This window comes from Lipotes vexillifer, unplaced genomic scaffold, assembly GCF_000442215.2.
Source record: "Lipotes vexillifer unplaced genomic scaffold, Lipotes_vexillifer_v1.1 scaffold1166, whole genome shotgun sequence".
Taxonomy (NCBI): Eukaryota; Metazoa; Chordata; class Mammalia; order Artiodactyla; family Lipotidae; genus Lipotes; species Lipotes vexillifer.
In genome coordinates this window covers 2,124,735-2,136,578 of record NW_006773421.1, presented here as the reverse complement: position 1 = coordinate 2,136,578, position 11,844 = coordinate 2,124,735, and positions in this window count along the sequence as shown.

Genomic DNA, 11,844 nt, shown 5'->3' with positions numbered 1-11,844 from the left:
GGAAAGAGCTGGAAGGTAGAAACTCACCCTCGCTGGCCTCCTGCCCTCGGCTCTGCTGCCAGGCTCCTTGATGGCCCAGTCCAGCCAGAAGACAGAGGACAAGGGAGCCCATTGATGCTGCCCTGTGGGCCAACCTCCTGGGGCACCAAGCAGGGGCAACAGAAGATTCCAGCACAGCAAGTAAAGGGGAAATTGGGAGGGGTGTGCGTGGAGCAGTCCTGAGCAAGTGCGTGAGTTTGTGTGTGTATATGTGTGTTGAGCCTCACAATGCACTCTTCTTGCTTTGGGGTGAGAGCGGTGACCTGTGTCCCCAGTCCCCTTGAAACAGGAGGGAAGGGGGCAGGGCACAACCTTTAAAAGAATAACATAGGTGGAGGACATGGCATAAACTGATTAGAACCAAATAGGTCCAAACTTTGAGCCTCAGTATATGCTCACTGTAACACATCAGCAAGCTAAATGACATACCCACAGGTGCCATGACAGTTCCAAGGCCGACCGTAAAGGTCAAAAAGTGGGCTGTGGCCCAGTTTCTGGAAATCCCCGCCCCTTCCCCAAAATAGCTGGAATACTCTTCCCACTCATTGGCCTACGAAATTACTCACTCCTGTAAAAACTGACAACCCCATACCATGGGGCCTTCTAGATGGCCCACACTCTGTCTGTGGAGTGTGTTTCTCTCCAAATAAATCCACTCCTTACCTATCACTTTGTCTCTCACTGAATTCTTTCTGCAATGAGACATCAAGAACCTGAGCTTCATTAAGTCCTGAGACCAGGTGTGTGATCTCAGTTAAAAGAGCATGGGTTCGGGCTTCCCTGGTGGCGCAGTGGTTGAGAGTCTGCCTGCAGATGCTGGGGACATGGGTTCGTGCCCCGGTCCGGGAAGATCCCACATGCCGCGGAGCGGCTGGTCCTGTGAGCCATGGCCGCTGAGCCTGCGCGTCTGGAGCCTGTGCTCCGCAACGGGAGAGGCCACAACAGTGAGAGGCCCGCGTACGGCAAAAAAAAAACAAACAAACCATGGGTTCAAGTCCCAATCTGAGTTGCACAGTTTCACCCTTATGCTCAAGATCCTCAGTCCCCAAATGTTCTCCCCCACCCCCAAATATCTCCTCCACTCCCCTGTTTTAAAAAAGCTTTCTGTCCTGAGCTAAAGGCTCCGCTAACTGTAAGTGACCTTCACATTCATGACACCACAAGCAAGGAGGAAAGGAAACGGACACTTCCTGTGCCCTGTGCCTGACCCGCATGTGAGAGGTCTGACATTGACAAGACTGATAAATGGCCCCAGGACCTTGTAGGACAAGTATAACAAGTATTCCTAATTCACACATGGGGCTTGGGGTAGGTAGGGGGTTAGCCTGCCCATGCCACAGCTCACATTTAGATATTTTTATAACCTGCTTGGTCCAAAGCCCATACATTTCATCACCACCCCTGTGATTCCCAAACCTCAGAGTGCTTCAGATGAGCTGAGAAGCTTGTGAAATAGGTGGCATCTTTATCTGGGAGCTGGTCTTGATGTGAGGAGAGGGGGAAGACGTCCCAAAGCACAGAAAGGATACAGTGGAGGCAAGGGTGGTGTCCAACACCACAGACTGGGCAGCGTAAACAACAGACATTGATTTCTCAGTTCCGGAGGCTTGCGGCGAGTCCAAGATCAAGGTGCTGGCAGATATGGTTCCTGGTGAGACCCCTCTTCCTGGTTTGCAGACAGTGCCTTCTCAGTCTGTCCTCACACGGTGGTGGGGAGAGAGAACTCTGGTCACTCCTCTCTTTTTATAAGGACACCAGTCCCCTGATGGGAGGGGAGCCCACCCTCATGACCCCATCTAAACCTAACTCTAACCTCCCCAAAGCCCCCATCTCTAAATACCATCCCGGGACCTCCCTGGTGGTCCAGTAGTTAAGATTCTGCACTCCACCACAGAGGGGGCAGGTTTGATCCCTGGCTGGGCAACTAAGATGCCGCAGTGTGGCCAAAAAAAAAAAAAAAACCCAATAAAACCCCCAACCATCCCATTGCGGAGGTAACCATCATACATGCATGAGTCTGGGGCTAGACACAAACATTCAGTCCATGCAAAAGGAACCTTGAAGATTTTTGCCAAGGGTGGGTCCACCCCGCCCTTCTGAGTGCTGACCCTGCCTTTCTTCAGCTCCCCAGGAAGGGCTGCAACGTAACTCCCTCTCTTTCCCCTCCCCTGACTCCAACAGAACCCCAACTTTCAGTTTCTAGCCTCACTGGATACCACAGAAAGCAGTGCCTTCAGTAGCGACATCTTTGAACTCAAAGATGATGGCACAGTGTTAATTCCACGGGTTTTGGAAAGAAAACGTCCCGGGTTCACAATCCACTTACGATCTACGTAACCTTTGCCAATCCCTTGAAATGCAATTTTCTCATCTGTGAAATGGAGGTAACACTATCTACCTGGGTTAAAACGTGTAGCACAAACTTTGGGACCTGGTGGGCTTCCAGTGAGTGTAAAGAGCTGTCTAGAAGCCCGCCTCCTGATTTCCCGGGCCTGTGACTCTCCATTTCCTTTATTTGAGGCGCAAAATGTGACATTTATTAAGCGTCCCGGGGCTGGGGGCCTTGCACTGCCCATAGATGGCTGGCCATCCTGACCTCAGGATCAGTGGGTTGGCTTGTACACACGAGAAAACATTCAGACGAATAAAAAGGAAAGGAAGCCATAAGGGGTGATGGGAGGGGGTGGCGGGGTTTACTCTTCTGAAGCTACCCCAGAGCGTGGGAAGCGCTAGGGGAACCCCAAGAGCCTCCCCGCCTTTGTTTCCCCAGCCTCTTGGCTGCTGGGCTGGCGCGCCCTCTAGTGGTCCTCTCGCTGCAAACATTTCTTTTTAATTAGATCAGTTCCTTTGACAGTCTGTCCTTGAGGCCACTCGGCAAATTTTTACTGAGAGACTTCTTTGCCGGGGAATATTCTAGGCATTGGAGATATACCAATAAACAAAACAAAACAAACCCCTGCAGTGTCCTTTCTCTAAACTAACTCTATAGCCGGTTAGTAACTTCCATCTGGATCCCTGAAGCCTGTTATTTGTTCCTTCTTTTGTATTGCCAAAGGTGAATTTTTAAAAACTAGCATGCGTAGACCACCAAATAAAATGAAACCAGAGCATCGTGTAATATTGGTGCAAATTTGAGGAGTGAGGTTTTTAGCTCAATTTTAAGTGACCTGTCATATCTTAGTGCTTTTTCCTTTGTTATAGATTATGATTCTGCTTTTCCCCTGCTTTTTATGTTTGTTCATGAGTGTATTTACAAAGAGAGGTTCCTCTAGATCTGCACTATCCACATATGACTATTTAAATTAATTACAATTTAATAAGATTAAAAATGTAGTTTCTTACTTGCACTACTCACATTTCCAGTGTTTACTACCCACATGTGACTGGTGGCTATCTTGTTGGAAAGCACAGATATATAATATATAATATTTCCATTGTGGAAGGTTCCACTGGACAACACTGTTGCAGTGATGGGGATCTGGCTGTAGGAATGTCGAGTTATGTTAATGTGAAGGTGTAATTCCTCCACTCCTTCCTTCTGTCTTCTTACCTGCAGTTTGAACAGTGGCCTCTGGCTGCAGGGAGCCAGAGGGGTGTGAGCTGGAAGACTTAACTTCCTACAGTTTGCTGACCCAGTTAGGAGATGTGCCCACCTTCTCTGTTCCTCCTTTTTTTAAAAATTTTTATTTATTTATTAAAAAAATTTTTTTTTGTCTGCGCTGCACAACTTGCAGGATCTTAGTTCCCCAACCAAGGATTGAACCCCTGCCACTGCAGTGAAAGGGCTGAGTCCTAAACACTGGATTACCAGGGGATTTCCTCTGTTCCTCTTTGGTCCAAGTGCACATCAGACCAACAGAGGGAGCAGGTTCCCAGGCTGATCAGCCCTGTGGTTGCTTCTTTGTTGGGAGACTTCAGTTGCCAAAGCTTTGTCTCTCTGCCCACTTGGTCTTGGGTTGCCAGCTCTGCTCTTGACCTCTGCCCTTTCTGGTTCTAATTATGGGCTAGAAGGGACTTGGGGAACCCTCTAATCAAGCGCTTGTGCACAGGGAAGACTTTGATCTCCTCCTACAAGAAAGCAAGTGGGCAATGAATGCCAGGGTGTCTGAAAGTTGAAAGTCTCCACTTCTTGAGCCACTACCATTAACTTAGGAGCAGAGGTAGCTGGACTGAGCATCCTGGTCCACGGGCTCTTCCCATTTCTTCTGCTAAAGTGCTCTGCGACTTCAGGCAAGTTATTCTCTCAGCCCAAGCCTCAGTGTCTTCATATGTAGTGAGGGATGTGGGACCTGATGATTGCCAATGTCTTCTGCAATTCTAGAGTTTGAAACTTGGCCAACGCCTTTGTGACTCCAGTGAGCAAAGAAGTTATGATCAAGATAAAGCAGATTCCCTTCCCAAAAAGTAGTCTTCTGGCTCAGATGGTTTCACTGCAGTTTCAAACACCTAAAGAAGAATAAGCAGCAATTTTGCACAAACTCTTCCAGAAAATAGAGGAGGGAACACTTCCCAACTTATTTTTAGGCCAGTATTATCTTGATATGAAAACCAGATAAAGACGGTACTAAAAAAACTATAAACCAATATCTCCCATGAGATATAGCAAATTGAATCCATTGTTCTAAAATAATTATAAATATCAGAAGAATTATATACTATGACCAAGTAGGATTTATTCCACATATATAGTCTGATTCAATATTCAGAATTCCACGATATCGAGTGGTCAATAAAGTTTAGATTAAAAATAATGTCCAGGGACTTCCCTGGTGGTCCAGTGGCTAAGACTCCACGCTCCAATGCAGGGGGCCTGGGTTTGATCCCTGGTCAGGGAACTAGATCCCACATTCTATAGTTAAGAGTTTGCATGCCTGCCACAACTAAAAAAGATCCCACGTGCCGCAAGTAAAAAGAAAAAAAAAAAGATCCCGCGTGCCACAACTAAAAGACCCACATGCTGAAACTAAAGATCCCGCATGCCACAACGGAGGTCCCGCATGTGGCAACGAAGCTCCCGCATGGAACTAAGCCCCAGCGCAGCCAAATAAATAAATAAATATTTTAAAAAAATGTCCATCATAGCAACAGGTTAATTAGAAAAATCATAATCTTATCAACTAGTACAGAAAAAGCATCTGACAAAATCCAACACCTATTTATGATTAAAAATTCTCAGCAAGTTAGGAAGAGAGTGGAACTACCTCAGTTTGATGAAGACATCTACAAAAAGTCTACAACTAACATCATAGTTGATGGTGAAAGACTGAATGCTTTCTCCCTAAGACTGGGAACAAGGCAAGGATGCTTCCTCTCTCTACTCTTATTCAATATAGTACTGAAAGTTTTAGCCACTGCAAAAAAAAAAAAAAAAGAAAAAGAAATAAAAAGGCATACAGAGTGGAAAGAAAGAAAGAAAACTGTCCTTATTTGCAGATGTTATGATTGTGTATGCAGAAAATCCCAAAGACTCTACAAAAAAGCTCCTATAACTGCTATGTGAGTTCTGCAATGTCACAGGATACAAGATCGATGCACGAAACAAATCACATTTCTACATACGAAGAACAAACAGGCAGAAACTGTAATTTAAAATGCTATACCATGTATAATTGTTACAAAGAAAATGAGACACCTAGTTACAAATTTAACAAAATATGTGTAGGATCTGTATGCCGAAAATTACTAAACGCTGATAAAATCAATCAAAGCAGACCTAAATAAATGGAGACATACATTGTGGTCATGGATTGGATGACTCAACATAGTAAACATGTCAATCCTTCCCAAATTCATTTATAGGTTTAATGTAATTCCTATCAAAACCCCAGCAAGATATTCTGTAGACATAGATAAGCTTATTCTAACACTTAGATGAGAAAGCACAGGCCCTAACATGCCTAAACCAATCTTAAAAATAAAAAAATAAATTGGATATAAGATACTGTAGGAGACCAGGATGAAATAAAAGGAGGATCAAATCCTTGCCAGCCCTTTCCTGAAAGTAGAGATGGAACCTCCTCCAAAAAGTCTTCCTGGATTAGCTCCTATACTTACTTAACTAGCCCCTGCATATACCCTACTTGAATTGTATCAAATTATTTTGCCTTCATTAACATGAGAGTTGGTGAGTATTCCTATTTTTCAGCTGTGTATTCAATAATCTACAATACATGGGGCTTGGTGAGAGCATTATTGTGGCTTCTACCTTTTTGCATTTCTCACCAGGCCCAGGAAGGTGTTCCGGACCCAGCGGGTATTCAGTTATTTTGCAGAAAGAACAGACTAAGATGAATATTCTCGTCCTGCTCTTCTCAGGGCCTCCTGGTCCCCACCAAGCATCTTGTCTCCACGGTGCATCAGGAACCAAGATCCCAGCTCAAGACCTCAGAGGCTTCATCACCTCCCAGCACCAGCTGCTGAGTCCATTACCCAGAGCTGGGCAGGAAAAGCCCGAGGTCTCCTGAAAAGTGATGACATCAGGATAGCCCTCCTTCCTCCTCTGCCAAGCTCTGCTCTGGAGCCCCTGAGGCCACCAGGCCCCCCATCCTGCTGACATTTCCTCTTCTGGTACTCAATGGCTCATTAGGAGTGGAGGGCTTGGTTGGGGGCCAGGAGAAATGGGAACAGTGGAATGAAAGGCAGGAGCGTGGACACTTTGGTTTCTAGGCTGGAAGCATTTGGAAGGGGCAGCATTTCATTTTTATATTGAGGAGGTGGAGGAGGTCATGGCAAGATTACTTTGGAGGGACTTCCTTTCCGTAGCCTATAGAGAGGATTCCAGATGCTAGAAGTGGTTAAAAAGATGATCCCTCCATGGGCCCCATGGTGTTTCCCTGGCGATGACGGATGGCGTCTGAGTGCTTTTCCTGTTCCCTGCAAGCCCAGGAATCCCTTATTCCCATCACACCATCCTGGAATGCCTTCCTGGCTCCTGGGGCTGCTGCCTTTGGTCTTAAATGGCATCATGACATTGGAATCACTTCCTAATCTAGGGGGAGATGTGAGTCCAGGCATGGGAGTAGAAAGTAAGCCAAACCAAGCAAAGAAACGCAAGTAAGAAGTGAGCCCTGGGGGCTTCCCTGGTGGCGCAGTGGTTGAGAGTCCGCCTGCCGAAGCAGGGGACATGGGTTTGTGCCCCGGTCCGGGAAGATCCCACATACCGCGGAGCGGCTGCGCCCGTGAGCCATGGCCACTGAGACTGTGCGTCCGGAGCCTGTGCTCCGCAACAGGAGAGGCCACAGCAGTGAGAGGCCCGCGTACCGCAAGAAAAAAAAAAAAAAGAAGTGAGCCCTGGGCTCCCCTAGTGGCGCAGTGGTTAAGGATCCGCCTGCCAATGCGGGGGACACGGGTTCGAGCCCTGGTCTGGGAAGATCCCACATGCCGCGGAGCAACTAAGCCCGTGCGCCACAACTACTGAGCCTGCACTCTAGAGCCTGCGAGCCACAACTACTGAGCCTGCATGCTGCAGCTACTAAAGCCCACGCGCCTAGAGCCTGTGCTCCGCAACAAGAGAAGCCACTGCAATGAGAAGGCCATGCACTACAGCAAAGCGTAGCCCCCAACCAGAAAACTAGTTTTCTCTAGTTCTCGCTGCAACTAGAGAAAGCCTGCGTGCAGCAATGAAGACCCAGTGCAGCCAAAAATGAATAAAAATAAATAAATAAATTTATTTTTTTTTAAAAAAGGGTTTGCGGGCCTCAGCTTCCTTCCTTTTTCCAGACGGGAAAGCTCCTTGCTCCGTCTTAACTGGAGGGTCTCATATGCAAGGCGTGTGTCTCCCCGTTGGAGGAGAAACCGTCCCCTTGTTTTGCTCCCTTTTCTTCCAAGCACCGGATACTCCTTGTTCATTACTTGTTCCCGGCGAAAACTGTGGGCTGATGTGAGAGAAAGGCCAGAGATGGTGCAGCTTGAGTGCCAGACAGGCTCTAGCCTTGTTGGAGCTTTCCTTCCCAGGGAGAGGGAGGGAAGAGACCACAGATGCAAGCAGCATGGTGGATCTGCCCTCTTCCAGGCTTCCAGTCGAAGAAAAAGGCTGCACAGAAATCAGCGGAAGCAGTATCCAGGGGTGACTCGGAAGGCATGATCTGAGGGCTGGTGAGCACCCTCTCCTGCTCTCTCCCTCTCCCACCCTCCTGATCGCTCCCCGACCTCCCTGGGAGAGGGTGCCTTCCTGAACCCCAAGAAACTTTTGTCTGGGCTGCAGGTGGGCTCTGTGACCTTGCCCTGTCCCTGGGGAGCAGCCTAATAGTCAAGGATTTTAATCACTATTCAAAGAGTTTAGAACGTGGATTTCTCTTCCTACCGCAGGAGGGAAAGAAACATTTCTGATCCCCTCTTTCATGGATGACCAGGAACAAGAGAAAAGGCACTGTGAGAAAATCCTTAGTGTCCACCCCTGTCTCTGCCTGAATAAGGCTCTTGTCCCCGGCCACTTCTTAGGTACAAGAGGACCTTTAGGTTCCTGCAGATGGAGGCTCCTTCCCTGCCTCTCCTTCGAGCTCCTTGCCTTGGGAAACAGCAGACATGTGGAGAGTAGCCATGGCATGTGGTAGAATACGAGGAAAGTGTTAGGTTGGGGGCTTCTTTTCAGCTCTGGGGGCTGGGCGGTTGTCCTTTCTGAGCCCTGCCTCCCCTCCAGAGGACAGGCTGGCAGGTGGCACCGGCCACAGACTGCCAGGGAGTGTGGGGGAGGCGCTTGGGAAGAGGACCTGGCTCCTCAGATGCCTGTACTCCTGCTGGGAAGGAACTTTCACTGTGAGATTATGGTCCAACCTCAGTTTCCTCTCCGGACCTCAGCTTTTTAATTCTGTAAAATGTTGGTGTTGGAGTTGATCTTTCAGACCCCTTTTAGCTTATCATTCTACCCTCCTGGACTAATTGCAACAAAAGGAGAAACAGCGAACACCAAGCCAGCTGTTCAGAGGCCACACCTACGCACAGCGTTTCAAACACGGCATGGCATGGACGCTTACAGTGGAAGAAGAGACACAGGATGAGAGGGGCACGCTTGAACACACGTAGTCTTGGACAAAGTACAGGGCTCAGTCGCCTGAGCTAGGCTTCCTCCTACCCCGTCACATAAACAGGCACACAGCCACACGCACATGCATGGACCCGGTCCTGAGGCTCAGAGGACAGACCAGGAGCTAAAACCAACAAAGGAAGGAGAGCACACCCTGCTCCTAGAACTTCTGCCCACGGGGCAGGGCAGCTTCTGCCTCTTTCTGGTTCTGCTCACCACATTTTCTAAATCACAGACCATCACACAACTGGCCTCTGACACAACAGGATGACCTGCATCCTTGGAGCCCTCAACACATAGCAGCAGCCTAGGGGCCTGAACTCAGCAGATTCAGAGGTCCACATGCACAGTCTACCTCCAAGGGCACAGAACAAAGGTCATCTGGGGGCCCAGGGCCAGGGTAAAGCTCCCTCTGGGCAATGCACGCTTCTCTCCACAGTTGGATGACCTCTACAGACCCGACAGCCTAACTCCCTGGGGCCAGTCATTTGGATGATTTCACAAAGCAGCGGGACACTTGCCTCCCACCCCTGGCTGGCCATCAGAAGCAATGGCAAGAGGGTAAGTGGGTACATTGCCTGGAGAGGGAAATCTGGCAATATCTTTTAAATTTGCAAACTATATACCGCATGATATAGTGATTCTGTTTACAGGAATTTATTCTACAAATATACTCACAGACGTGTGAAATGACATGATTACAAGTGATTCATTACAACATCATCTACTAGGAACGATTGGAAGTAAATTAGATGTCTATTAATAGCCGATCGGTTTCATAGATTATGGTATATCCATACAATGGAATACTAAAAATGGCAGGCTTTTGTGCATTGGTATGGAAGCGTCACAGATATATATTGTTAAGGTAAGGTAAGCAAGGTTCAGGACAGTGGGTATATTTTACTACTATTTGGGTCGAAAAGAAACGACAAAGCCATATGTATTTGCATTGACCTGTTTATATATAAAATATTACTGGAAAGATAAACAAGAGACTAATTAATTGTGGTTATCTGTTAGGGAGTTGAAAACCGGGCTGAAGGCAACTTTGTATTACATGCATTTTGTATATTTTGATGGCTGAATAACGTGGATGCATCACCTAGTCAAAAGAGAAAAGTAAGAAACACAAAAGCACGATAGAAAAGAGACTGTGGCTTCCCTGGTGGCTCAGTGGTTGAGAGTCCGCCTGTTGATGCGGGGGACGTGGGTTTGTGCCCCGGTCCGGGGAGATCCCACATGCCATGGAGTGGCTGGGCACGTGAGCCATGGCCGCTGAGTATGCGTGTCCGGAGCCTGTGCTCCACAACGGGAGAGGCCACAACAGTGAGAGGCCCGCGTACCGCAAAAAAAAAAAAAAAAAAAAAAAAAAGAGACCAAAGTGGTAAAGGTTGGACCCCTTCTCCCTGTGGGCCCCAAGGTAGTCGGTGAGGTGGGGAGGCCAGACTGAGAAAGGTGGGATAGGGGATGGTCCAGAGCAAAGGAGGAAGCTCTCCAGGTGCTGGATCACTGCTCTCTGCTGGCTCCTAAATGCCTCCACTAACAGGGGCCTGAATTCCTCTCCTCACAGTCTCCTTTGGTTATGGGCCTCATCATTCCCCAAACGTAGGCACACTCACGTGGTTTGGGAAATCTTGTCTTTTTTTGAAATTTAAACATTTTTACACACTTCCTCAAATTAACAAGGTCACCCCAGGGCAACAGCAGCCTTTGAAGCCGCTTGACTTCCTGGCACCCCTCTCCCTTCCCCCCACCAACTCTGACATCCTGGAAAAAACAAAAAACAAAAAACCCTGCTGCACGACATGGATTTGTTTTAGAGATTACTCTTGGAGAATCTTCTGTCACCCCTTTGTGGTAACTGGCAACACTCTCTGGGGTGTTGCAAAACCCAACTTGGGAGTGACTGCCCTGATGGTCAGCAAGCGGCCACGGTCAAGACTCTGGCCAGGTGGGGCCTGCAAAGCTTGGTAGTGACTGGAGGTTGGGGGTAGAGGCCGGGCCTCTCCACCTTTACCCACCATGCACTTCCATGGATCCAAAGGCCTGCCTGGGGTACAGCATGGGCACAAAAGGCATTTGCTTGGGAGCCACTGACCAACCCTGCTCGTGGGTAGGCAGCTGGGTTCTTTTTCCTTGGGGATAATTTTCGGTCCTCACTTCCCCTCCAGTCTCTCTAACTCCCAGGTCCTGGCTCAGCCCCCCAGAGGCATTGCTTAGACCAGTGACTTTACAGGGTTCTTTTGAAATATAGAGCTGTTCAAAAGACTCTCACTACCAAACTTAAGGTAGATAGCTAGTGGGAAGCAGCCGCATAGCACAGGGAGATCAGCTCCGCGCTTTGTGACCGCCTGGAGGGGTGGGATAGGGAGGGTGGGAGGGAGGGAGATGCAAGAGGGAAGAGATATGGGAACATATGTATATGTATAGCTGATTCACTTTGTTATAAAGCAGAAACTAACACACCATTGTAAAACAATTATACCCCAATAAAGATGTTAAAAAAAAAAAAAGACTCTCGCTAAGGCAAGGCCCGGGAGTCATTTTCTATGATAATTTCCTCCCCTTTTGTCCCATTGTTTCAGGGGAGGAAGGACTTAATAAAGGTGTCATACCTTCCTGCCCTTCAGCTTGAACACTGTTTTGCAGCCTAATCTCCCCACACCCACTTTGAGAGGAACTGGTTTAGCCACCGGGAGAGCCGGGCTGGGAACAAGGCATCAGTGTGGGTGAGGGAAAGGGGAGGGGAGGAGGCCCTGGGCTTCTTGAGGTGAAGGGAT